The 12,558-nt window shown below is 44.6% G+C and overlaps 1 pseudogene; it reads right to left on the bottom strand.

Annotated features, from left to right (window-relative positions):
• Positions 1-8,446: 8,446 nt before the first annotated feature.
• Positions 8,447-8,749, bottom strand: LOC112429029 (dynein light chain 1, cytoplasmic-like; annotated as a pseudogene).
• Between the last annotated feature and the right edge of the window lie 3,809 nt (positions 8,750-12,558).

Raw genomic sequence — 12,558 nt, 5'->3', positions numbered from 1 at the left:
ATTATATACATGTAAGTTGTAATTTAAAAAAAGCTTTAAAATAATATGTTAATATGCTACCTTTTTACAGTACATGTACGTAGACACAATGGTATGAAAATAAATATTTCAAAACGTTAATAAGTGGCTCACACCTGTAATCCCAGCACTTTGGAAGGCCAAGGCAGATGGATCACTTGAGGTCAGGAGTTTGAGACCAGCCTGAGCAACATAGCAAGACCCTGTCTCTAAAAAAAATACAAAAATTAGCTGGGCATGGTGGTACACACCTGTAATCCCCGCTACTGGGGAGGCTGAGATGAGAGAATCACCTAGGCCCAGTAGGTTGAGGTTGCGGTGAGCCAAGATGTCGTCACTGCACTCTAGCATGGGTAACAGAGCAAGACTCCATTTCCAACAATAACAACAACAACACACACACACACACAAACATAAAACAAAGAAAGAGTATTGCTTTAGTAGGGGATTAAGGATGTCTGGGATTTTCTACCTTGCCTGTACCATGCTTGTTAGCCCTTGTGGCCAGTATATGAGTATGAAGGAGGAGTCAGCCTTCTCCATCTCCTTTGAAAAGTTATCTCCTCTTTTTTTCAAATGAGAAAGGATCCCTAGGATGCTTTTAGGCAATGACAGTTCCTTTTTTTTTTCTGAGATGGAGTCTTGCACTGTCGCCCAGGCCAGCGTGCAGTGGTGTGATCTCGGTTCATTGCAACCTTTCTCCCAGGTTTAAGCGATTCTCCTGCCTCAGCCTCCCAAGTAGCTGGGATTACAGGTGCTGGCGACTGTGCCCAGCTAATTTTTTGTATTTTTAGTAGAGAAGGGGTTTCACTATGTTGGCCAGGCTGGTCTCAAACTCCTGACCTCAGGAGTTCCCAGCCAACAGTTTCTTGACAGATCAGATATGGGGCCCAACAATAAAGAACCAACATTTAACTTTAGAGGCAGACAGGATGTGAGTCATCACGCTGGCCTTTCGTCAAGTTGACTATAATTGTTTCTGTATTTGTCCTCGATAGTATGAATGTGAACTGACAAGACTAATTTAGAAAAACAAATATATCAGAAGATAAACATTTAAATAAGTAGTTTCCTTCAAAGTATTTATTTTGATAAATGAAACACTTTAGCATTGTTCAAATAATCGTTGGATTTTTGGGGTGGGTTGGGGAGATGTCAAACAAATTGATTTCAAAATAGGTTTACAATACTATTTTAGGTATGGTATTTCTTGAAGAAAAAAAGTATACCTATTACTCTTGCTAGGTTGGCCAGGCTGATCTCGAACACTGGCCTCAAGTGATCCTCCCACCTCAGCCTTCCAAAATGCTGGGATTGTAGGCATGAGCCACCATGCCTGGCCCTAAAATGGGGGTATTATTATTATTATTATTACTTTTGCATGCAGTTTCGCTCTTGTTGCCCAGGCTGGAGTGCAGTGGCGTGATCTCGGCTCACTGCAATCTCCGCTGCCCGGGTTCAAGTGATTCTCTTGCCTCAGCCTCCTGAGTAGCTTGGATTACAGGTGCCCGCCACCATGCCCAGCTAATTTTTTTTGTATTTTTAGTAGAGACTGGGTTTCACCGTGTTGGCCAGGCTGGTCTTCAACTCCTGACCTCCTGATCCACCCGCCTCGGCCTCCCAGAAAGTTCTGGGATAACAGGCGTGAGCCACTGCGCCCAGCCACTTATATTTCTTAATAATAAAAATCTTGAAACAACCTAAATGTTCAACAAAAGAGAAGCGGTTGGCTGGGCTTGGTGGCTCACACCTGTAATCCCAGCACTTTGGGAGGCCAAGGCGGGTGGATCACAAGGTCAGGAGTTCAAGACAAGACTGGCCAAGATGGTGAAGCCCAGTCTCTACTAAAAATACAAAAAATTAGCCAGGCGTGGTGGCATGCGCCTGTAATCCCAGCTACTCAGGAGGCTGAGGCAGAGAATTGCTTATACCTGGGGAGCAGAAGTTGTCGTGAGCCAAGATCACGCCACTGCACTCCAGCCTGGGTGACAGAGTGAGACTCTGTCTCAAAAAAACCAAAAACAAAAAAAGAGAAGCAGTTAAATAAATTTTGGCAAACCCATTTGGTGGAATATTATGCAGCCATTAAAATTATTATTATTGTAACTGAGTATCTCAGACTTAAAATGTATTTTGGTTTTTTTCCCTTCCTTTCCTTTTTAATCTTTTTTCTTTTTTTTGAGACTGCATTTCGCTCTTGTTGCCCAGGCTAGAGTGCAATAGTGTGATCTCTGCTCACTGCAACCTCTGCCTCCTGGGTTCAAGCGATTCTCCTGCTTCAGCCTCCCGAGTAGCTGGGATTACAGGCACCCACTACCATGCCCGGTTAATTTTTGTATTTTTAATAGAGACAGGGTTTCACCATGTTGGCCGTGCTGGTCTAGAACTCCTGACCTCAGGTAATCCACCCACCTAGGCTTCCCAAAGTGCTGGGATTACAGGCATGAGCCACTCCACCTGGTCTTCCTTCTTAATTTTAAGATGTAGCCTTGAAACCTATTTTAGAATTCTTTTCTCTCCCTTTCCCACCTGACACTTTGTTGTACCATGCACAGCTAACTGAGTATATGTTCATTTAGAAATTCCAGGGGCTGGCCGGGCGCAGTGGCTCATGCCCATAAACCCAGCACTTTGGGAGGCCAAGGTGGGCAGATCACAAGGTCAGGAGTTCAAGACCAGCCTGACCAACATGGTGAAACCCCATCTCTACTAAAAATACAAAAATTAGCCAGGCATGGTGGCGGGTGCCTGTAATCCTGGCTACTCATGAGGCTGAAGCAGGAGAATCGCTTGAACCCGGGAGGCGGAGGTTACAGTGAGCTGAGATCACACCACTGCACTCCAGCCTGGGTGACAGAGCGAGACTCCATCTCAAAAACAAAAAAAAAAAGGAAGAAAAAATAAATTCCTTGGCCAGGCGCGGTGGCTCACGCCTGTAATCCTAGCACTTTGGGAGGCCGAGGCGGGCGGATCACAAGGTCAGGAGATCGAGACCACGGTGAAACACCGTCTCTACTAAAAATACAAAAAATTAGCCTGGCGCGGTAGTGGGCGCCTGTAGTCCCAGCTACTCAGGAGGCTGAGGCAGGAGAATGGCGTGAATCTGGGAGGCGGAGCTTGCAGTGAGCCGAGATCGCGCCACTGCACTCCAGCCTGGGGGACACAGCAAGACTCCGTCTCAAAAAAAAAAAAAAAAAAAAAAGAAATTCCAGGGGCTGATCTTGAAACTAACCAGGCATGAAGACCCAGTGCAGAATTCTTCCCCATGTTGAGATTACCTCAGTGTGGTTAATCAACAGTCCGGCTGCAGCTGAAATAGGGCCAGCCAGCCAGCACTCCAGGTGGACGATAACTCAACATAGTCATTGGAAAGAAACATACAGCCTGTACCCTGCATCACTCCTGCATGCTTCCCATACCAGTTTCCATTTTTAAACAACTCCACTTAGTCCAAAAATTAGAGATGCTTTCTTTGTGACTTGAGCCCAGCCATCTCCTCAACTTCTAGAATTTAAATTAAAGCTGCAGGCCAGGCGCCTTGGCTCACACCTATAATCTTAGCACTTTGGGAGGCCGAGGCGAGCGAATCACTTCAGGTCAGGGATTTGAGACCAGCCTGGCCAACACAGTGAAACCCTGTCTCTACTAAAAATACAAAAATTAGCCAGAAATCACTTGAACCCGGGAGGTGGAGGTTGCAGTGAGCTAAGATGGTGCCACTGCACTCCAGCCTAGGCAACAGAGTGAGACTTTGTCTCACTCTTAAATAAATAAGTAAATTAATTAATTAAAACTGCAGGCCAGGTGCAGTGGTTCGCACCTGTAATCCCAGCACTTTGAGAGGCTAAGTCGGGAGGATAGCTTCAGCCCAGGAATTCAAGGCCAGCAACATAGCAAGGCCCCATCTGTACAGAAAAAAAAATAATAATAAAAGGCCAGATGCAGTGGCTCACGTCTGTAATCCCAGCATTTTGAAAGGCTGAGGTGAGTGGATTACTTGAGCCCAGGAGTTTGAGACCAGCCTGGGCAACATAGCAAAACCCTGTCTCTACCCCAAAATTACAGAAATTAACCAGGCATGGTGATAGTGGGATTATGCATAATTTAATTTTTGTCCATATTGCTTTTATGAGTTTTGTTTCTGTGTGTGTTTGTTTTTGTGGGAGAGGGTTGAGACAGGGTCCTACTCTGTGACCCGGGCTGGAGTGCAGTGGTGTGATCATGGCTTACTATAGCCTCTACCTCCTGGGCCCAAGCAATCCTTCCACTTCAGCCTCTCGAGTAGCTGGGACTGCAGGTGCATGCTGCCACGCCCAGCTAATTTTTAAATTTTTTTGTAGAGACAGGGTCTGGCTTTGCTGACCAAGCTGGTTTCGAACTCCTGGCCTCAGACGATCCTCCCTCCTCAGCCTCCCAAAATTCTGGGATTACAAGCATGAGCCACCTCATCTGGCCAACAGTTTCCTAATATCACATGATATCCAATTATTATTCACAGTTCCCTAATTGCCTCTCTCTATATATATATTTTAAGATATATATTTTAAGAGTTAACTCTTAATGCCCAGCCTGGAGTGCAATGGGAAGATCTCGGCTCACCACAACTTCTGCCTCCTGGGTTCAAGCAATTCTCCTGCCTCAGCCTCCCAAGTAGTTGGGATTACAGGCATGCGCCGCCATGCCCAGCTAATTTTTTGTATCTTTTTTTTTTTTGAGATGGAGTCTGATATTTTATAGATCCTTTCGCTATGTCGCCCAGGCTGGAGTGCAGTGGCGCGATCTCGGCTCACTGCAAGCTCCGCCTCCTGGGTTCACGCCATTCTCCTGCCTCAGCCTCCCGAGTAGCTGGGACTACAGGTGCCCGCCCCCACACCTGGCTAATTTTTTTTGTATTTTTAGTAGAGAGACGGGGTTTCACCGTGTTAGCCAGGATGGTCTCCATCTCCTGACCTCATGATCTGCCCGCCTCAGCCTCCCAAAGTGCTGGGATTATAGGCGTGAGCCACCACGCCCGGCCAATTTTTTGTATCTTTAGTAAAGAGGGGGTTTCTCCATGTTGGTCAGGCTGGTCTCGAACTCCCAACCTCAGGTGATCCGCTTGCCTCGGCCTCCCAAAGTGCTGGGATTACAGGCATGAGCCACCACTCCTGGCCTAAAAATGTCTTTTTATGGTTTATTTGAGTCAGGATCCAAACAAGGTCAACATGTTACATTTGCTTGTGATGTCTTTGCTTCCTTTTTATAGTATAACATTTTCCTTCTCTCAATACCAGGAAGCCCATCTTCTTTTAAAGACCCTAGATTCCCCTAGTGATCTCCTGGAGGGAGGATATTGGTGTGGCGAGGGGATGGCAACGGTTGCGCTAGCCTAGAAACTGTAGTATTACTACCTTTTTTTTTTTTTTTGAGATGGAAGTCTTGCTCTGTCGCCCAGGTTAGAGTGCTGTGGCATGATCTCAGCTTACTGCAACCTCCGCCTCCTGGGTTCAAGCGATTCTCCTGCCCAAGTAGCTGAGATTACAGGCACCCACCACGGCGCCCAGCTAATTTTTGTATTTTCAGTAGAGATGGGGTTACACCATGTTAGCTAGGATGGTCTCGATCTCCTGACCTCGTGATCCACCCGCCTTGGCCTCCCAAAGTGCTGGGATTACAGGTGTGAGCCACCGCGCCCAGCCCCTCCCTCCTCTTGAGGATTCCTTTTGCTTTTCTCCTGTATTGACTTTCCTGTTTCCTGTGTCCCGAACTTTTATCTAAAGTTTCCTGAACTTTATCTGTGTTTGCCCTCTGGTTTTGGTAGACCATATCTGCTAGTAGTTTCTTGTGAAATGATGCATCAGAGGGAAAAATGTTTAGTTCTTGTATATCTGATTATGTCTTTACCCACATATTTGAATGATGGTGTTAATGTTTTCACAAGGTACAGAATCGTAGGTTGGAAATCATCACCTTTCAGAATTTTGAAGACATTCCTCCCTTCTTTTTTACTTCAAATGTTGCCATTGAGCAGTCTAAAGCCATTCTGATCTCTGATCTGCTATGTGGGATTTATATCTTTTCTGTTTGGAAACTGATGGAATCTTGTCTTTGTCTGCAGGTCCTGACGTGTCACAGTAGTAAGTCATGATATAGGTTTATTCTCATTCATTGTTCTAGGCACGCAGTGGGCCCTTTCAATCTGGAAATTTATGGAAAATGTTTTAAATTATTTTGTAATATTTCTTCAACTTTTTTTTTTTAGACGGAGTCTCGCTCTGTCACCAGGCTGGAGTGCAGTGGTGCGATCTCGGCTCACTGCAACCTCTGCCTCCTGGGTTCAAGCGATTCTCATGCCTCAACCTCCCGAGTAGCTGAGATTACAGGCATGAGCCACTACACCCAGCAGATTTTTGTATTTTTAGTAGAGACGGGGTTTCACCATGTTGGCCAGGATGTTCTCGACCTCCTGACCTTGTGATCTGCCTGCCTCGGCCTTCCAAACTGCTAGGATTACAGGCATGAGCCACTCTGCCCGGCCTCCTCAACTTTTTAAAATCTGTTCTCTCTCTCTTTTTTTTGAGACGGAGTCTTGCCCTGACATTCAGGCTGGAGTGCAATGGCGCTTTCTTGGTTCACTGCAACCTCCGCCTCCCAGGTTCAGTGAATCTCCTGCCTCATCCTCCCGAGTAGCTGGGATTACAGGTGCCCACCACCATGCCTGGCTAATTTTTGTATTTTTTAGTGGAGATAGGGTTTCACCATGTTGACAAGGCTGGTCTTGAACTCCTGACCTCAAATGATTAGCCTCCCTCAGCCTCCCAAAGTGCTGGGATTACAGGCATGAGCCATTGTGCCTGCCTTTTGTTGTTGTTGTTGTTGTTGTTATTGTTGAGATAGGGTCTTGCTCTGTCTCAGAAGCTGGAGCGCAGTGGCACAACAATCATGGCTCACGGCAGCCTGGACCTCCTGGACTCAAGCAATCCTCCCATCTCAGCTTCCTCAGTAGCTAGGACTACAGGGACATGCCACCACATCTAGCTCTTTTTTTCAATTTTTTGTAGAGACAGTGTCTCGCTATGTTGCTTAGGCTGGTCTCAACTCCTGGACTCAGGAAATCATCCCACCTTGGCCTCCCTAAGTGCTGGGATTACAGGCATGAGCCACCGCTCCTGGCCACTCTCTCCCTTTTTATCTTTTTCTTTTTTAGAGATGGGGTCTCCTTCTGTGGCCCAGGCTGGAGTGCAATTGCATGATGATGGTTTGCTGCAGTCTTGACCTTCTGAGCTCAAGTGATCCTCCCACCTCAGCCTCCCTTGTAGCTGGGACTACGGGCACATACTCCCATGCCTGGCTGATTTTTTTTATTTTTAGTTTTTGAGACAGAGCCTCATTCTGTTGCCCAGGCTGGAGTGCAGTGGTACGATCATGGCTCACTGCAACCTCTACCTCCCAGGCTCAAATGATCCTCCTACCTTAGCCTCCGGAGTAGCTGGGACTTCAGGTGGGTGCCAGTGCACCCAGCTAATTTTCATACTTTTTGTAGAGAAGGAGTTTTGCCATGTTGCCGAGTCTGGTAATTTTTAAAATTTTTTTGTAGAGACAGAGTCTTGCTATGTTGCCCAGGCTGGTCTTGAACTTCTGAGCTCAAGAGATCCTCCTACCACCTGGGCATCTCAAAGTTCTGGGGATTACAGGCGTGAGCCATCATGCCTGACTGTTTCCTCTTTATGGAACTTTTATTCAGCTGTTGCACTAACTTGATTAATCTAATTTTCTTATTTTTCCTCCTATTTTCCATATCTTTGTCTTTTTGTTCTATTTTCTAGGAGATTTCCTCCACCATATGTTCTAATATTTCTACTGCACTATGATTTGTGCTTTCATATTTCTTTTTGTTTCATATTTAAGAACTTTTTCTTCTGAAAATTCTTTATTATTGTTTCTTGCTATTGTTCTATATATTCAAGTATCAGTTCTTCTCTTTTTTTTCTTTGAGTATATGCAGTGTTTAAAGTTTTATTCTCTCAGCAGTGCATGGTGTCTCATGCCTGTAATCGTAGCACTTTGGGAGGTCAAGACAGAAGGATTGCTTGAGCCCAGGAATTTGAGGCCAGCCTGGGCGACGTAGTGAAAACCTGTCTCTATTATACAAAATAAATAAATGTATATATTTAATTAAAATAAATTAATAAAAAGTTTTCTCTCCACATTATCTCAATTTCCTACAAGTTTCTTTCTTTCTTTCTTTCTTTCTTTCTTTCTTTCTTTCTTTCTTTCTTTCTTTCTTTCTTTCTTTCTTTCTTTTTTAATTTTGCTAAGTGTTTTATAACCACAACAAACTGGTACAGAGAATGCCCTGTACAAAACACAATAAAAGTTCAAAGACCTAGGTGTTCCCTTGGCAAGCCTGAAAATTTCAGTCTCCGGTATTTGGAATTTAGGGTGCAGTCCTTGTTTTTGGATGGATACTGGGTGTGTGGCACAGTCCATGCTTTTAACCAGATTTGAACAGAAGAATGGCCATTTGGCCCAGGTAAAAGTAGATGAAGTATTTGGTTTCGTGTGTCACATGTTCCTCCCCATGACGCAATGCCAGATGGGATTTTACTTCTTGTCAAATTCTTTCCTGATATGAGCCGCAGTGTCCTTCTCTATGTTACATTTCTCCAGCGCCCGAGTATCACACTCCACCGAGTCCTGTTGTCTCTTCTGACATGTCTGCATTTTTGATCACAGCCTTTCTGTCACACATGGTTACCGTTGGGAAGGGGCCTGGCTGCCTGCAACGGTCTCCTAGGGGAGGTGCTAGTATCGCTGAGGGCCGGCTGGAGCTGCCGTCGCTATGGTATCTTGGCCCATCTCACGAGTTTCTTTCTTTTGTTTGTTTTGGTCTCTACCTTTTCTCTTAGAGGAAAGCCTTGTGTTTGGTAAACCTTGGCATCCTGCCCATGAATAAAAGTTGGGGACTAAAAGCTGATTGGAAGTTCTGTGCATGAAGATGGGAGACACCAGCCATGAGGTCATTTGTCTATGAGCCAGTGTCCCTTAGGTCACTGATCATGAAGAGCTATTTTGGGGGAGATCCCAGTGCCATTATATTTAGATCTTTCATACTTGGCTTCATCTTCCCCAAAGAAGAAGAGTCATTTGCCCAGCATTCTGGGAGCAGAGTGTAGGAAAAACCAACCAAATCGTAATTCCCCTTTTTTGAAATAGGGCCATTAACTGTGCCTGCTGACCCTTATTCCAGAGACTGTCTGTTTTACTCTCTCAAGAGAATAAACCTCTGTGCTTCTGCTGAGAGGCTGCAGTGGGGGAAGTGAACTAGGTCTTCCACCAGTCCTTGTGATTTCAGCTGCATTTCACCCCTATTTCCAGGGTTATCAAAGGTATGTTAATTCCTTACTATATCAGACTACTACTTCATTTTCTCATTTCTGGCCGAGATGCAGCATTCTTGGGCCTGCCAGGCTTATTCCTACTCATCTTTTTTTCTACCTGGAACATTCTATTGCATTTACTGCCCCCATCATTACAAATATGGCCCACTGCAGCCTCGACCTCCTGGGCTCAAGTGATCCTCCCACCCCAGCTTCCCATGTGGCTGGGACCACAGGCACTCGCCACCAAACCCAGGTAAATAAAAATTTTTTTTGAAGAGATGGGATCTCACTTTGTTACCTAGGCTGGTCTCAAACTCTTGGGCTCAAGCAATCCTCCCACCTCAGCCTCCCAAAGTGTTGGGATTATAGGCATGAGTCACCCGTTGGCCTATATACTGTTATTAACTATAGTTACTATGTTGTGCAATAAATCTCTTAAACTTATTCCTCATGTCTAACTGAAATTTTGTATCCTTTGAGTAACATCTTCCCAATTTCCCGACCTGCAAAATGCAATTTTTGATTTTAAGAGACACATTTTTCCCACTTTTTTTGTCTATGAAATCAAAATGCTTAGCAGAGGTCCAAGTATATTGTAAGCATCCAATAAACACTATTTTAGGTCTGGGCATGGTGGCTTACACTTGTAAAATCCCAGCACTTTGGGAGGCCAAGGCAGGCGGATCACCTGAGGTCAGGAGTTCGAGACCAGCCTGACCAACATGGTGAAACCCTCTCTCTATGAAAAATACAAAAATTAGCCAGGCATGGTGGCACACACCTATAATCCCAGCTACTCAGGAGGCTGAGGCAGGAGAATCACTTGAACCTAGGAGGTGGAGGTTGCAGTGAGCCAAGATTGTACCACTGCACTCCAGCCTGGGCGACAGAGTGAGACTCCATCTCAACAACAACGACAACAAGAACGTTGAAGACATGATTACTATTATGCACACTAAACCATAGTTAACATTCTGAAGCCTGTTTATTCCACATAATGCAATCTTCTAACCATTCTTCTACATTAGTATAAGTAGAGCTACCTTACTCTCTTTAAAGTTATATGATATTTTATAGAATAGATATACCATTAGTCTTTCCTCCATTAATGGATATTTTTCATAGTTTTTCTTTTTCTTTTCTTTTTAATTTTTTTTTTAACAAATAGAGATGGGGGTCCACTTGTCGCCCAGGCTAGTCTCAAACTTCTGGGCTCAAGAAATCCTCTGGCCTTGGCCTCCCAAAGTGCTGGGATTACAGGTGTGAGCCACTGCGCCTGGCCTTTTTTTTTTTTTTTTTTTTTTTTTTTTAAATTAAAAAAGAAGAACTGGCCGGGCACGGTGGCTCAAGCCTGTAATCCCAGCACTTTGGGAGGCCGAGACCGGCGGATCACGAGGTCAGGAGATCGAGACCATCCTGGCTAACCCAGTGAAACCCCGTCTCTACTAAAAAATACAAAAAACTAGCCGGGCGAGGCGGCGGTCGCCTGTAGTCCCAGCTACTCGGGAGGCTGAGGCAGGAGAATGGCGTGAACCCGGGAGGCGGAGCTTGCAGTGAGCTGAGATCCGGCCACTGCACTCCAGCCTGGGCGACAGACCTAGACTCCATCTCAAAAAAAATAAAAAATAAAAAAATAAAAATAAAAATAAAAATAAAAATAAAAAAGAAGAACTTTTTTCTGAAATATCAATAGTAGACACCCCCTGGTAAAACATCTTTACATATTATGCCAGTATTTCTGCAACATAAAAACGTGGAGGTAGAATCACTCTATTATACTTGTATGGAAAATGCCTAATAGAAATTTCCATTGTGAAACAGGCATGTGAGTCATTAATCAGGACCCTGATTTGGGCAGGCAATATGCAATTATGGGACCGCTTGACCCCAGGAGTTTGAGACCAGTCTAGGAAACATGGAAAAACCCTGTCTCTACTAAAAATACAAAAAGTAGCCAAGCATGGTGGCACACTCCTGTAATCCCAGCTCCTCAGGAGGCTGAGGCATGAGAATTGCTTGAACCCAGGAGGCAGAGGTTGCAGTGAGCCAAGATCACGCCACTACACTCCAGTCTGGGCAACAGAGTGAGAATCTGTTTCAAAAAATAAAAAGAAGAAGATGAAAAGAAGACCTAAATCCCAATTATGGCTCTGCCCCTTATCTTGGGAGTTATTGTTTGTTTTTCACTAATTTATTCAAAAATATTTACAGAATTATCTCTACTCTGTGCCAAGCACAGTGTTAGAGCCTAGAAATACAGAATTGAAAAATACAGTCCTTGTCCAGGCATGGTGGCTCACGCCTGTAATCCCAACACTTTGGGAGGTGGAGGCGGGTGGATCGCCTGAGGTCAGGAGTTTGAGACTAGCCTGGCCAACATAGTGAAACTCTGTCTCTACTAAAAATATAAAAAATTAGCAGGGCGTGGTGGCAGTTGCCTGTAATCCCAGCTACTTGGGAGGCTAGGCAGGAGAATCGCTTAAACCTGGGAGGCGGAGGTTGCAGTGAGCCAAGATTGTGCCATTGCACTCCAGCCTGGGCAACAAGAGCGAAACTCCGTCTCGAAAAAAAAGAAAAGAAAAATAAACAGTCCTTGCCCTTAAGAAACTTACACTAATTGTTGGGGGGACAGACACAGACAGATGCTACTTGCTAACCATGTGACCTTGGAAAGTTGCTTAACATCATATGTGTCTCTTTTTCTGTAAAATGGGTAATTGTCGTCATATCACAGGGTTGTCATGAGGATTATAAGTGAAATAATGGGGAATGCCCTGCACAGTGCGTGGCACATAATATGCACTCAATTAATGGACTCTATCATTGTTGTTTTAGTAATAATATATAATAAGTAATTTGTTATGGTTGCTGTGATAGAAGTTCTACCTTCTGTCTGAACTCCAGTTTCTACAATATTAATTGTTGAGATAATAATATAACATATACTAAGTGGTACTCAATAAGTATTAGTTTATTTTCCTGCATTTTTATGTTGAGACAAAGGACTGGTATGCAGATGGAAACACAAACATCCATATGTCTGGACACAACATTGATCTTCCTGGTTCATGTGTCACAGAGCCAATTCTGTGCACTTCCTTAGCCACACAGATTTCACCTGTGGCCATATCTGAACATATGGAACAAGACTGCATACCTCCCTGCTGATAGCCACAAG

Source organism: Macaca nemestrina, chromosome 1, assembly GCF_043159975.1.
Source record: "Macaca nemestrina isolate mMacNem1 chromosome 1, mMacNem.hap1, whole genome shotgun sequence".
Taxonomy (NCBI): domain Eukaryota; kingdom Metazoa; phylum Chordata; class Mammalia; order Primates; family Cercopithecidae; genus Macaca; species Macaca nemestrina.
Note: the sequence above shows the minus strand (reverse complement) of the source record. Positions and strands in the feature narration are given on the sequence as shown.